The sequence below is a fragment of the Giraffa tippelskirchi genome, chromosome 10 (genome assembly GCF_054371585.1).
Source record: "Giraffa tippelskirchi isolate mGirTip1 chromosome 10, T2T-mGirTip1v1.2.pri, whole genome shotgun sequence".
Classification (NCBI taxonomy): domain Eukaryota; kingdom Metazoa; phylum Chordata; class Mammalia; order Artiodactyla; family Giraffidae; genus Giraffa; species Giraffa tippelskirchi.
In genome coordinates this window covers 2,826,769-2,840,339 of record NC_137284.1, presented here as the reverse complement: position 1 = coordinate 2,840,339, position 13,571 = coordinate 2,826,769, and positions in this window count along the sequence as shown.

Below are 13,571 nucleotides of genomic sequence, written 5' to 3'. Positions count from 1 at the left end.
CCCGCACCTCCGAGGGTTTGCGGGACAGATGCAAACTTGGTGCCTGGGCAGCGCGCCGCCGTCCGCCTGGATGGGCGCCTCCGTGCCGGGCGGGCCGACCCGCGTCTCGGCCCGCGGCCCTCCCAGCCGTCCCGGGGTGGGGGAATTCAAGCCCGCGGCTCCGAGGAGGGTACCCTCCGGAGAATGCTGTTATTATCCAGGACCCCGGCAGCGCTAGGTTTGCCAAAACCCCAAGGCGGGTGTCCTAAGCCCCTGCCCCCTGCCCCCTGCCCCCAGCTCCGAGCTGGGAAGGTGGCTTTACTCCTCCCAACCTGGGGGTCCGAGCCATCGGCTCAAAACTTTTCTCAAGACCCTGATAATTCACTGGTCACTCCACCTGTCTCTGAGGACGCTAGGGAGGTTTCTGAGTCCTGAGATTGCCAGTATTTTGCCAAGGGAAAGCATTTCCGGCCGCCAAAGTGTGCAGGTATGGGGGGAGGGGGCTGGGTGGTTGGCAAACACCAGCGTCCGGACTGTGATGTTAAGCAAGCTTTCCCCTATACAAAACCTCAATCCACGTCTCCCCGTGAAGAATATATACGTGTATATATATATATATATATATATATATATATATATATATATATAAGTCAACTTTATAGGACATGCCTGAGAGATCTGCATGGGCCAGTGACTTCAACATACCAAAGGCAAAGTTAAATATTTGCTCTAGATATCTTTTTTTTTTCTGCTTGCATAATTGTCCCACATTTCAAAGAAGTCTTTAAAAGCACTTAGATTAAAAAAAAGTTGTGTTTGGGGCCTGGTAGTTCAGGACACACGGGGATAAAATACTGGAAGTCCTTTAGGGCAGCTGCCGGATGCAAACTCTTTTCTCTCCTCTGCTCCCTTAAGCATGAGATCTAATAAAATATTTGCTGAATGAATAAAGGAGGCAATCAATCCAATAATAATGATCCTTCAAAGGGGAAGAATGAAGGCCTGGCAGGATCCTGCCAGTGGAGTGTCTTCCGCCTGGAAGCAGGGGATTGGGGCAGGGGCGGTGGACAGAATCTTCTGTCCTCTGGGTTCCTCAGTGGCGGGTCTTCTGGGAGGTAGCTTACAGGGAGTGAGAGGGCCAGGGGAGGGCTTTCTTCCACCCATCCCCCCAGGATCCCAAATAAAACATGTTACCAGTGTTTGCCACTACTGTATTTAAAATAGATAACCAACAAAGACCTACTGTGTATCACAGGGAATTCTGCTAAGGATTCTGTAATAATTATATGTCGAAAGAATATGAAACAGAATAGATACATGTATATGTAGAACTGTTTCACTTTCATGTACACCTGAAACTAACACAAACTTAATCAGCTATGTGGGCTTAGTTGCTCAGTGGTGTCTGACTCTCTGCAGGCCCCATGGACTGTAGCCTGCCAGACTCCTCTGTCGTGGGATTTCCCAGGCAAAAATACTAGAGTGGGTTGCCATTTCCTATTCAAAGGGATCTTCCACACCTAAGGATCAAAACTGTGTCTCTTGAGTCTCCTGCACTGGTAGGCGAGTTCTTTACCACTAGCACCACTTGGGAAACCCTTCAACATAAAATAAAATAAATTTTTAAATGGCATTGTTGCCCTATAACTATAACTCAAGTCCCTACAATATCACTCCCCCCAATCAGATTCCTGCCCCCTAAAAGCTTCTGCCCAGATTTCTAGAACCACCCTGCAGATGGCAGAGGAAGTAAGTGGCTGTTCTCGCAGAGGGGGCCAATGCCAGAACCTGCCTGTGTGTAAGAAACACTTCCCTGGGGGCCCAGGCCTCCACCAGCCTGTCCACCCCACTGGACACCTGTCGGCCACCCCCTGCAGTCCCTCTGATCTGTTTGTTGCTTGACAACAGGGCTCTGTGTGAGCCACATCTTTTGGCATTTTAAGGACGGTATCCTACTTTCGTCCCAGTTTCTCTGTGTCCATTTCGGTATCCAGTTCCTCCCTGCCCGGGTGAGACAACGTCCTTCCAGGCTTCTCTTGTGAGATGACTGGGGATCCAAAACCGTGCGGTGGTGTCTTTCCTCCCTCCTCAGTGCCCCGAGCACACGTCGGGGGCACCCTCAGCCCTGGAGAGCCGGTGCCTGCCTGTAGTTTGCCCCCTAGACATCCCGGATCAAAGCGGTCTTCTTCCTGGTGGACCCAGCGCACTCATGTCTCAGCGCCTTAGCTCCATCTCAGGGTAGGAGAAGGCAAGTCATTCTTTTTCTTCTCGGTGTCAGGACTGCCTGGTTTTGTTTCTGGAAGCTGCCTTTTCCTGGACCCCCCACCCCACCCCCAGCACGTCTGATGGTGTGTGGATGGAAGATGTGACATTGTCCACCTCTGAGCATTTATTTTTCCCTGTAAAACATGAAGCATCTGGCTATCAGTCACCATATTTCTGTGTTGTACCCCTGAGCACGAGGCAGGCCAGGATTTCCCAGAAAGAGTAACTGCTTTACAGAGAACTAGAAACTGGGGCATCGTACCGTGAAGAGATACGAAATCACCCAGCTCCTCTGTCTGGGGAAAAACATTATAAATATTTTGTGGCTTTGATTAACCCAGATGCTCATTGCATTCAGCGGCAGGCCTGGTCTGTCCCTCGCTTGGAGAAGTTCCTGGCTTTGGGATGTTGCAGGCCAACATCCTGCTTCAGAGAAGAGGTCTTAGGCTGCCCAGGTGAGAAGGAACTAGCCGAGCCCTCCAGCTTAAACTAGGGGGCAAGAAGTTATGGGACTCACCGGCGAAAAGGAAGTCAGAGCCAGGTAAAAACAGGTGCTCCAGCCAGCGAGTTTTCCCCATTCCCCCATCCCTGCCAGACTCCCACACTTCTGCAGTTTTTTTCCATGTGTTTTCCACTGTAACACGAGATCTACTTCCCTCATGTTCCCCTCACATCGAATATTGGACCACTCATTCATTTCTTTGTAATTTCATGACAGTTTCTAGCTGGATCCCGCAGTTCAGTTCAGTTCAGTCGCTCAGTCGTGTCCCACTCTTTGCGACCCCATGAACCGCAGCATGCCAGGACTCCCTGTCCATCACCAATGCCCAGAGTTTACCCAAACTCATGTCCATTGAATCGGTGATGCCATCTAACCATCTCATCCTCTGTCATCCCCTTCTCCTCCTGCTTCAATCTTTCCCAACATCAGGGTCTTTTCGAATGAGTCAGCTCTTTGCATCAGGTGGCCAAAATATTGGAGTTTCAGCCTCAACATCAGTCCTTCCAATGAACACTCAGGACTGATTTCCTTTAGGATGGACTGGTTGAATATCCTTGCAGTCCAAGGGACTTTCAAGAGTCTTCTCCAACACCACAGTTCAAAAGCATCAATTCTTCGGTGGTCAGCTTTCTTTATAGTCCAGCTCTCACATCCATACGTGACTACTGGAAAAACCATAGCCTTGACTAGACGGACCTTTGTTGACAAAATAATGTCTCTGCTTTTTAATATGCTGTCTAGGTTGGTCACAACTTTCCTCCCACCACCTGATACTATAAGAATATACCCAGATCTTGCAAATCCCTTAACTCCCCTGCCAACATGCCTCCCATGCAACCCTCTCTATCTAAACTAGTTTTATTACTCTCCTTTAATTTTCCACAAAGTTGTTTTCCATGGACTTGTTTTGAAAAGCCTCCTGGGGCTGATGTCTGAACAGAGAGTCGGGGCTGCTCACGTGGCAGGCACCCACGGGGAGCTGGCTCCCCTTGGCACCTGCGATGGTGAGAGAGGCTGGTCAGAAGCTTTTCCTGCTGGACTGGAGAATGGGGGAGCCACGGGCAAGGGGACGAAGGCTTTCCTCCAGGACCGCGTCTTTCTGCTGTAGCACATTTCCCGGGCCTCCTGCGGGCACCAGTGCAGCCTGAAGCTTGCAGGCGTTATGGCCCCGGGGTGGAAGGGGTGGTGCTCAGCCTTCCCGGAAGCATCCAGGGAGATTGGAGTTGGAGCTTCTCTGCCTTCCCCGGAGAGTGACCAGTCCTGCTGGGGATGCTGAGGCCTCTAAGAGGTGCCGTTTAGCCTCCCATGCTTACGGCGGAGACCTCAACAAAACCTCTTTATCTGGGGGCTCTTCTTCTGTGTCCCCCTATCTTATCGTCCTCACTGCTGGTTCCAGGTACCCACTCTCAAATACAGCATCTCTCATCTGAGTCCTTCTCCCAGACAAAGCTTTCTGGGGAAACCCCAGATAAAGCGAACGCTGTCTGTGATCCCGTGAGGTGTCCCCGAAGGTGAAGGCCAAAGGGACAGTTGAGATCAGCCTGGAGGCAGCATGACCTGCCACCAGGGAAGGTCCCTTGAAGGAGGGAGGGGATTGGCCTGATGCACGACAGCAGGAGCTGCTGGAGGCTGTCATTGGGAAATGAAGCCTATCGGAAGGTCCCCCTTGTAACCAGCTCAGAGGCTCTTGGGGTTTGCTTGGCAAGCAGGCAACTTAGGCAAAACCTTTTAAATTATCTACAGACAGAATACAGAATACTATGACTAAGGGATGCTTATTCCCATACGGCTGGAAGGTTTCACTATAAGGACATCTATTAGGAGATATGTTTGAGCAAACAAAACTTCTTAGTAAACAAAAAACAGTTTGAGACTGTTTTGATATTGTCCTGTTTTAAATATCAAGCTAAAGCCAGGGTGATGTTCAGTGTTAAACACTGAATCACCTTCATTTGGTTCAGGAATAAGATATGAGAGCTTGCTAACATTACCAGCACTTAATATTTCTCTAGGAGTGCTAGCCAATGCAATAGGATAAGGGAATGAAATAACAAATATATCTATTTGAAAAGGGAGGGAAACTTACCATTTGGGGAGGTGCTATGATTTTCTAGATGAAAAATCTAAGGAAATAAACTGAAAGCTCATGAAAGAGTTTAGTAAGGAGACGATAGGATATTTGTAACTTTTTTGTTTATGAACAATAAGCAGTTGGAAACAGAAACCAATGACCTTCTTGGAATCAACAGAAATAAAGGGAAAAATAAATACCAAGACAAATATAATAAGAACTTTGTGAGACTCAGAGGGTGGAAAACTAAAAATTGTCTGAAGAGAATGAAAAAAACTAGAATAAATAAAGGGCAGGTATAGGGTTGTGGTTAAGAACAAGGACTGTTAAACCAGACCAAGCTCCACAGTTACTAATGGGGTGGACTGAGCCTTGTCTCCTGGCTTCCCAGGTGGCACTGGTGGTAAGGAATCTGCCTGCCATTGCAGGAGATGCAAGAGATGAGATTCAGTCCCTGGGTTGGGAAGATCCTCTGGCAAAGGAAATGACAACCCACTCCAGGGTTCTTGCCTGGAGAATACCATGGACAGAGGAGCCTGGTGGGCTGTGGTCCAGGGGTCGCAAAGTGCAAACATACACAGCCACGTTTCCCATCCTGTCTACACATTATAAATACACAGATTCTCTACAGACTAAATGTCTGTTTAGAAAGTAATAGAAATCTTTAAAAACACTAATTGAAAACTGGGTAAATGACAGAAAAGGACAACTTATTAAAAGATTTTTTAAATGGTCTTTTCAACGAATGGTGCTGAAATAACTGAACATCCATATGGGGGGAAAGTGAACCTCACACCTTATAAAAATGATCTCAGAATTGATCATAGCTCAATATGAAAGATAAAACTAAACAACTTTTAGAGGAAGAGCTAGGAGAAAGTCTCTTCTGTCTTGAGTTAGGCAAAGGGTTTTTACTTATGACAACAAAAGCATGATCCATAAAAGAAAAGAAAATGGATACACTGGACTTCATCAAAGTTTTAAAATTTTGCTCTTTGAAAAACATGCTATAAAGAGAATGGAAAGCAAGACATAGACTGGGAGAAAAGTCCTGCAAGTCACAGAGGTGCCAAAGGATTTGGATCCGGAATACTTGAAATAAGAGCTTGAAAATCTCAGGAATAATCAGACAGGCTGCCTAAGGAAAACATGGGCAAAAGATGAGGACAACGTGTTCACCAAAGAGGATATTCAGAGGGCAAGTGAGCCCATGAAAAGATGCTCAATCTCATTAATCATTAAAGAAAGACAGATTTAGACTACACACCTATTACAATGACTAAAAAGAAAATAGTGCTGAAGACGTGGAATGGTTGGAACTTTCACACATTGCTGATGGCTATGTAAAAGCAGACAAGCTCTTTGGACAATAGTTGGGCAACTCCTCCTGAAATTAAACATATACTTAATATGTTCAACCCAGGTCCATATAGTTGAAGCTGTGGTTTTTCCAGTGGTCGTGTATGGATGTGAGAGTTGGACCATAAAGAAGGCTGAATGCCAAAGAACTGATGCTTTTGAATTGTGGTGCTGGAGAAGTCTTAAGAGTCCCTTGGACAGCAAGGAGCTCAAACCAGTCAATCCTAAAGGACATCAGTCCTGAATATTCATTCGAAGGACTGATGCTGAAGCTGAAGGTGAAGCTCCACCTACGCCACCTGATGCGAAGAAGTGACTCATTTGAAAAGACCCTGATGCTGGGAAAGATTGAAGTCAGGAGGAGAAGGGGACGACAGAGGATGAGATGGTGACTCAATGGATACGAATATGAGCAAACTCCAGGAGACAGTGAAGGAGAGGGAAGCCTGGTGTGCTGCAGGCCATGGGGTCACAGGTGTCTGACACAATTAGTGATTGAACAACATAAATTTACCCAAAAGAAATGGAAAATGTTACTGTATGGATGTTGGTAGCAGCTTTAGTGCTCCAGGCAGGGGATCTGGAGGCCCCTGGGAGCCCTGGTCTCCCACCCCAGCCCCTCACATCTCCAAGTCCCTCACATTCTCCTTCACCTGCCCTGCATCCAACGTGCCTCCCCAACTCAGCAGGTGCCTGAACCCTGACCTCTATCACCTGCTGCTGGCTCTGAGCCTCCTTCAGCCCTGCACCTCACCACCTCTCGAGGGTTGATGGGATTCCTCCCCTGCTGTAACTCCTGTAGGCTCCCAGACCTCCTGGGTCAGCTCTAGGCTCCTCGTGAGGTTCTCAGAGACCTCAGCCTCTGTCCTCATCTCTTCCAGTGACTGGCTCACAGACGCTAGGTCCCTCCATGGGCTAGAAATCCTGGGGGTGCATGGCGTTTCCTGTCCCCAGGGCACCTTTCATGTTTTCAGTGGGGGGGGGGGTTTGAAGTTTGGGGCTAGGGGTTGGTTCACACACTGGCCTCCTGCACAAAGGGCCAGGAGAGACGAAAGGAAGAGGCAGCCGCTCCCAACGGGCAGGTGGAGTTAGCAGGAAACTTACATAGAGACGTGTACGCAAAACCAGTGTGTCTTCATGACCACCTGCCAAATCTTGAGGTTTATATGAAGCTCAGGGCTCAGGCAGGTGCACTGGCCGGTGGTCTCAACACCACTCTCATCTCTCAAGGCCGCACCCTTGAACATGGCCCCCACTGTGGGCCCAGGTGGGCGGAGGACACGTTCAGGGACAGGGGATGGGTGAGGGACAGCCAACTGCCTGGGACTAGCTCATGGGTCCATCGGCAGCCACGTCCTCTGGGTGACCTCCTCCAACACCGGGTCCCTGAAGTCATTTAATATAAGAAGCATGTTACGGAGCTGTTACTAGGGACCAGTGTTTGAGGTGCTGTAGACAACAGGGCTCCCGAACACCCATTCCAGCATAAACATCTCCGGATCCCGATCCATCACAAAGAGGGGGACATGCCCCGACAAAGAGGACAGGTCACTGTGGCTCAGGGTCTCCAGGTGGGTGGAGCCATCCAGGAAGTGTTCCTATTGACCGCACCAGAAAGCAAATCCCATGACAGTTGAAGTTTGACAAGTGTGCAGAGCTGATGGATCACTTCCAGGCATCCAGTACTCAGAAGGCAATCGTATTTAGCAGAGTAAAACATTTTCATTTCAGATAAGTGAGTGATGGCTACAGCGAAGAATCTGGCCTGCTGCCACCACCTGGGCCTTTGGTAGGTTTCCCGCTTGTAACAAAGCCTTCTCCCTTCGCCCTTCCCGGATCAGAGTCAAGGAAATTACTTCTAGAGGGAAGAGGTAACATAAAAGTCAAAAGAAAATGTCAGCAGTGAATTATTTGACTTTCTGCGTGAGAGATGGATGCTTTCTCCTCTGACAGCCTGTATCGGAGGGTCCGGATGTTCTAATTCTACCCAGGGTCCACCCTTAGAACAAAGGAAACAGAATACGGAACCATTTTATTAACGTGATTGAACTTTCTCTCTCTGGACTGCGGCGTGCACATAGGACAGGGTGTAGGTAGGATCTGCAAGGTTTTAGGAAAACAAGATGCCAGCTACTCAACCCCCATCTCACCTGCTTGGGAGGGGCTGGGTGTGGGGGCTTCCAATGGGAGCCCATGTCCAGGGCTCACAGGCTGGAATCAGGGGAGCCCCAGAGTCACAGCTGAGGGGTCCTGCTGGTCTGCTGGAGGGGGGACTGGTAACTGCACTGCCCCCCCACCCACGGCAGGCCCCCACCCCAGCAACCCACTGTGCCAGACAAGCCCGGGCTACTGCAGTGCTTGTGACCGGGTGTTGGAGGCAGCCAGGAAGTCTGGGCACCCCAAGAATCATCTCACACTCTCCAGGGGAGCCCCTCCTCTGGGGGACACTGCTCCGTGGTGGGCTCTGAGACCTCATTTCTTCGATCGTCACATTCCTCCAAAAACACAGGTTATAATGGCTCAGACAGGAAAGAACCTGCCTGCAATGCAGGAGACCCAAGTTTGACCCCTGGGTCGGGAAGATCCCCTGGAGAAGGGAATGGCAACCCACTCCAGTGTTCTTGCCTGGAGAATCCCCTGGACAGAGAAGCCTGGCGGGCTGCTGTCCACAGGATCGCAAACAGCTGGACATGATGGAGTGACCAACACGTTCAGTTTCCAAACTCTGACCTTCAAGGTGGGAATGGAGAGATGGTGGAAGCTTGGAGACTGCGGGGAGCCTGAAAGGAGATACATGCCCTTACCCCGTTGCCCTGTTCCTGCACTGACCTGATGTTCCCCGGGGAGGTGGAAATGTGGAGCTGTACAGGGCTGTGAACAGGGTGCTGCTACACAGTCAAACTTATATTTGCCTCGGTGATCATGTAATTATCATTATTACTGCATTATTATCTTTGTTATATTTTTGTTACACTGTTTTTAACATTGATGCATTGTTGTTATTATTGTTAATTATTAAAATAATCAAACCAGTCAATCCTAAAGGAAATCAACCTTGAATATTTATTGGAAGAACTGATGCTAAAGCTGTGGCTCCAAAACTTTGGCCACCTGATTTGAAGAACTGACTCACTGGCAAAGACCCTGCTGCTGGGAAAGATTGAAGGCAGGAGAAGGGGGCAACAGAGGGTGAGATAGCATCACCAACTCAATGGACATGCTGCTGCTGCTGCTGCTAAGTCGCTTCAGTCGTGTCCGACTCTGTGCGACCCCATAGATGGTAGCCCACCAGGCTCCCCCGTCCCTGGGATTCTCCAGGCAAGAACACTGGAGTGGGTTGCCATTTCCTTCTCCAATGCATCAAAGTGAAAAGTGAAAGTGAAGTCGCTCAGTCGTGTCCGACTCTTGGCGACCCCGTGGACTGCAGCCCACCAGGCTCCTCCGTCCATGGGATTTTCCAGGCAAGAGTACTGGAGTGGGGTGCCATTGCCTACTCTGCGATGGACGTGAGTTTGAGCAAACTCCGGGAGACAATGAAAGACAGGGAAGCCTGGCATGCTGCAGTCCATGGGGTTGCAAAGAGTCGGACGTGACTTAGCAACTCAACAACAACAATTAAAAGGATGCAGTAATAGAACAGCAGATTTTTGTCCAGGCAGACAAGATAAGAAGGACCTCTCCCATGGAAACCACCTTGCGCTGTCGGAATGTGTCCCCCAACTCCTTGGTCCGGGCGCATCTCTGAGCGTGGAGGAGGCCTGAGTTTGAGAAGAGGAGTTGGGGAGGGGGAAGGAGAAGGAGAAATAGGAGCCAGGGAGGGGGGCGTGGGGGCAGCGGAGTAGGGGAGGAGAATCTGCAGTGGGGAGGAAGGTGGGCTATGCAAACTTCCTCGATTCCAGAACTTTGATTTGCACTGTGGACAGCAGCAGCTGGTGCTAATTGTGGCCTGCACCTTTGGGGACCTCAAAACCACCCCACCCACACCCCATGAACAATGTGAAAATGTGTGGTTGTTACATATTTGACAAGACGGGTCAGTGGAAGAATACACTTCAGAAGTCCTGGAGACCAAGAGCATAAACGGCCTTTAAGAGAGGAGGCGCCTGGTGGACGGGTCCGGCTGGGGGTGAGGGCTTACTTATGGATGCTGAGCCCCACAGCCCTTTTGTCAAATACGGTAGGCATTAGTATGTGTTTCACTGCATTTTACGAGGGTAAATGAAATTGTGCACAGAAGGTGGCTAAGACAGAGCCTGCCACAAAGACGGAGCTCATTCAATGCCAGCTGGTATTATGAAGACCATTGGAGAGAATTAAAGGACACAAGAGAAGACTCTACACGTGGACATCACCAGATGGTCAACACCGAAATCAGATTGATTATATTCTTTGCAGCCAAAGATGGAGAAGCTCTATACAGTCAGCAAAAACAAGACCGGGAGCAGACTGTGGCTCAGATCATGAACTGCTTATTGCCAAATTCAGACTTAAATTGAAGAAAGTAGGGAAAACCACTAGTCCATTCAGGTATGACCTAGACCAAATCCCTTATGAGTATACAGTGGAAGTGACAAATAGATTTAAGGGACTAGATCTGATAGACAGAGTGCCTGATGAACTATGGACAGAGGTTCGTGACATTGTACAGGAGATAGGGATCAAGACCATCCCCAGGAAAAAGAAATGCAAAAAAGCAAAATGGCTGTCTGAGGAGGCCTTGCAAATAGCTGGGAAGAAAAGAGAAGTGAAAAGCAAAGGAGAAAAGGAAAGATATTCCCATCTGAATGCAGAGTTGCAAAGAATAGCAAGGAGAGAAAAGAAAGCCTTCCTCGGCGATCAATGCAAAGAAATAGAGGAAAACAACAGATTGGGAAAGACTAGAGTTCTCTTCAAGAAAATTAGAGATACCATAGGAACATTTTATGCAAAGATGGGCTCGATAAAGGACAGAAATGGTATGGACCTAACAGAGGCAGAAGATATTAAGAAGAGGTGGCAAGAATACACAGAAGAACTGTACAAAAAAGATCTTCACGACCCAGATAATCACAATGGTGTGATCACTCACCTAGAGCCAGACATCCTGGAATGTGAAGTCAAGTGGGCCTTAGAAAGCATCACTACGAACAAAGCTAGTGGAGGTGATGGAATTCCAGTTGAGCTATTTCAAATCCTGAAAGATGATGCTGTGAAAGTGCTGCACTCAATATGCCAGCAAATATGGAAAACTCAGCAGTGGCCACAGGACTGGAAAAGGTCAGTTTTCGTTCCAATCCCAAAGAAAGGCAATGCCAAAGAATGCTCAAACTACCCACAATTGCACTCATCTCACATGCTAGTAAAGTAATGCTCAAAATTCTCCAAGCCAGGCTTCAGCAATACGTGAACTATGAACTTCCAGATGTTCAAGCTGGTTTTAGAAAAGGCAGAGGAACCAGAGATCAAATTGCCAATATCCGCTGGATTATAGAAAAAGCAAGAGAGTTCCAGAAAAACATCTATTTCTGCTTTATTGACTTTGCCAAAGCCTTTGACTATGTGGATCACAATAAACTGTGGAAAATTCTGAAAAAGATGGGAATACCAGACCATCTGACCTGCCTCTTGAGAAACCTGTATGCAGGTCAAGAAGCAACAGTTAGAGCTGGACATGGAACAACAGACTGGTTCCAAATAGGAAAAGGAGTACGTCAAGGCTGTATATTGTCACCCTGCTTACTTAACTTACATGCAGAGTACATCATGAGAAACGCTGGGCTGGAAGAAACACAAGCTGGAATCAAGATTGCCAGGAGAAATATCAATAACCTCAGATATGCAGATGACACCACCCTTATGGCAGAAAGTGAAGAAGAACTAAAGAGCCTCTTGATAAAAGTGAAAGAAGAGAGTGGAAAAAGTTGGCTTAAAGTTCAACATTCAGAAAACTAAGATCATGGCATCTGGTCCCATCACTTCATGGGAAATAGATGGGGAAACAGTGGAAGCAGTGTCAGATTTTATTTTTTTGGGCTCCAAAATCACTGCAGATGGTGATTGCAGCCATGAAATTAAAAGACACTTACTCCTTGGAAGGAAGGTTATGGCCAACCTAGATAGCATATTTAAAAGCAGAGACATTACTTTGCCAACAAAAGTCCATCTAGTCAAGGCTATGGTTTTTCCAGTGGTCATGTATGGATGTGAGAGTTGGACGGTGAAGAAAGCTGAGCACTGCAGAAATGATGCTTTTGAACTGTGGTGTTGGAGAAGACTCTTGAGAGTCCCTTGGACTGCAGGGAGATCCAAGGAGTCCATCCTAAAGGAGATCAGTCCTGGGTGTTCATTGGAAGGACTGATGTTGAAGCTGAAATTCCAATACTTTGGCCACCTCATGCGAAGAGTTGACTCATTGGAAAAGACCCTAATGCTGGTAGGACTGGGGGCAGGAGGCGAAGGTGACGACAGAGGATGAGATGGTTGGATGGCATCACTGACTCGATGGACATGGGTTTGGGTAGACTCCGGGAGTTGGTGATAGACAGAGAGGCCTGGCATGCTGCAATTCATGGGGTCGCAAAGAGTTGGACACGACTGAGCAACTGAACTGAACTGATCTAGAAGTGGAAGGAAGTGCTAGGGCCACCACTGAGTCATTGATGAAATGGCTGGTGGAAGTAGAATTAGGCTTTGTCTCACTCTTGTAATTTGGGTTCAACACAAAGAACTTTCCTTGACATTGGGTCAGGAGTCCCCATGGCATTGCCTTCAGGGTCCACTTTCAAACTCAAGAATCTGGGGTGGAACATACGGGGACATTGAGGACTGATTTGGAAGCATGTTCCAGAATTCTGAGAACACAGATTTAGTTTGCTAACAATAGTGATATGAGTGGATGCTTAAATTATATTTCAATTAAAGTTAGAGGATGCAATGGAAGGTTGGGGTTAGCAGATGCAAAAAACTACCTTATATAGGGTGGATAAACAGCAAGGTCCTATTGTATAGCAATACAGCCACTCAATTGTGTCCGACTCTTTGGAACCCCATGGACTACAGCACGCCAGGCTTCTCTGTCCATCACTATCTCCAGAGCTTGCTCAAACTCATGCCCATTTGCCATCCAACCATCTCATCCTCTGTCACCCTTTCTCCTCCAGCCCTCAGTCTTTCCCAGCATCAGGGTCTTTGCCAATGAGTCAGCTCTTAGCATCAGGTGGCCAAAGTATTGGAGTTTCAGCTTTAGCAGTCAACTATATTTCAATTAAATCTTTTTCAATTCCAAAAAATAAAAGAAAAAATGCTTTAAGTAAATGACTGTTTTTAACAGTAGTAAAATCTCCCCTTACACTTCTTGCCAAAGTCTCTGCCAAGCAGAACTGGGTCTGCCCACCCAGTGGCTGAACAACAACGATA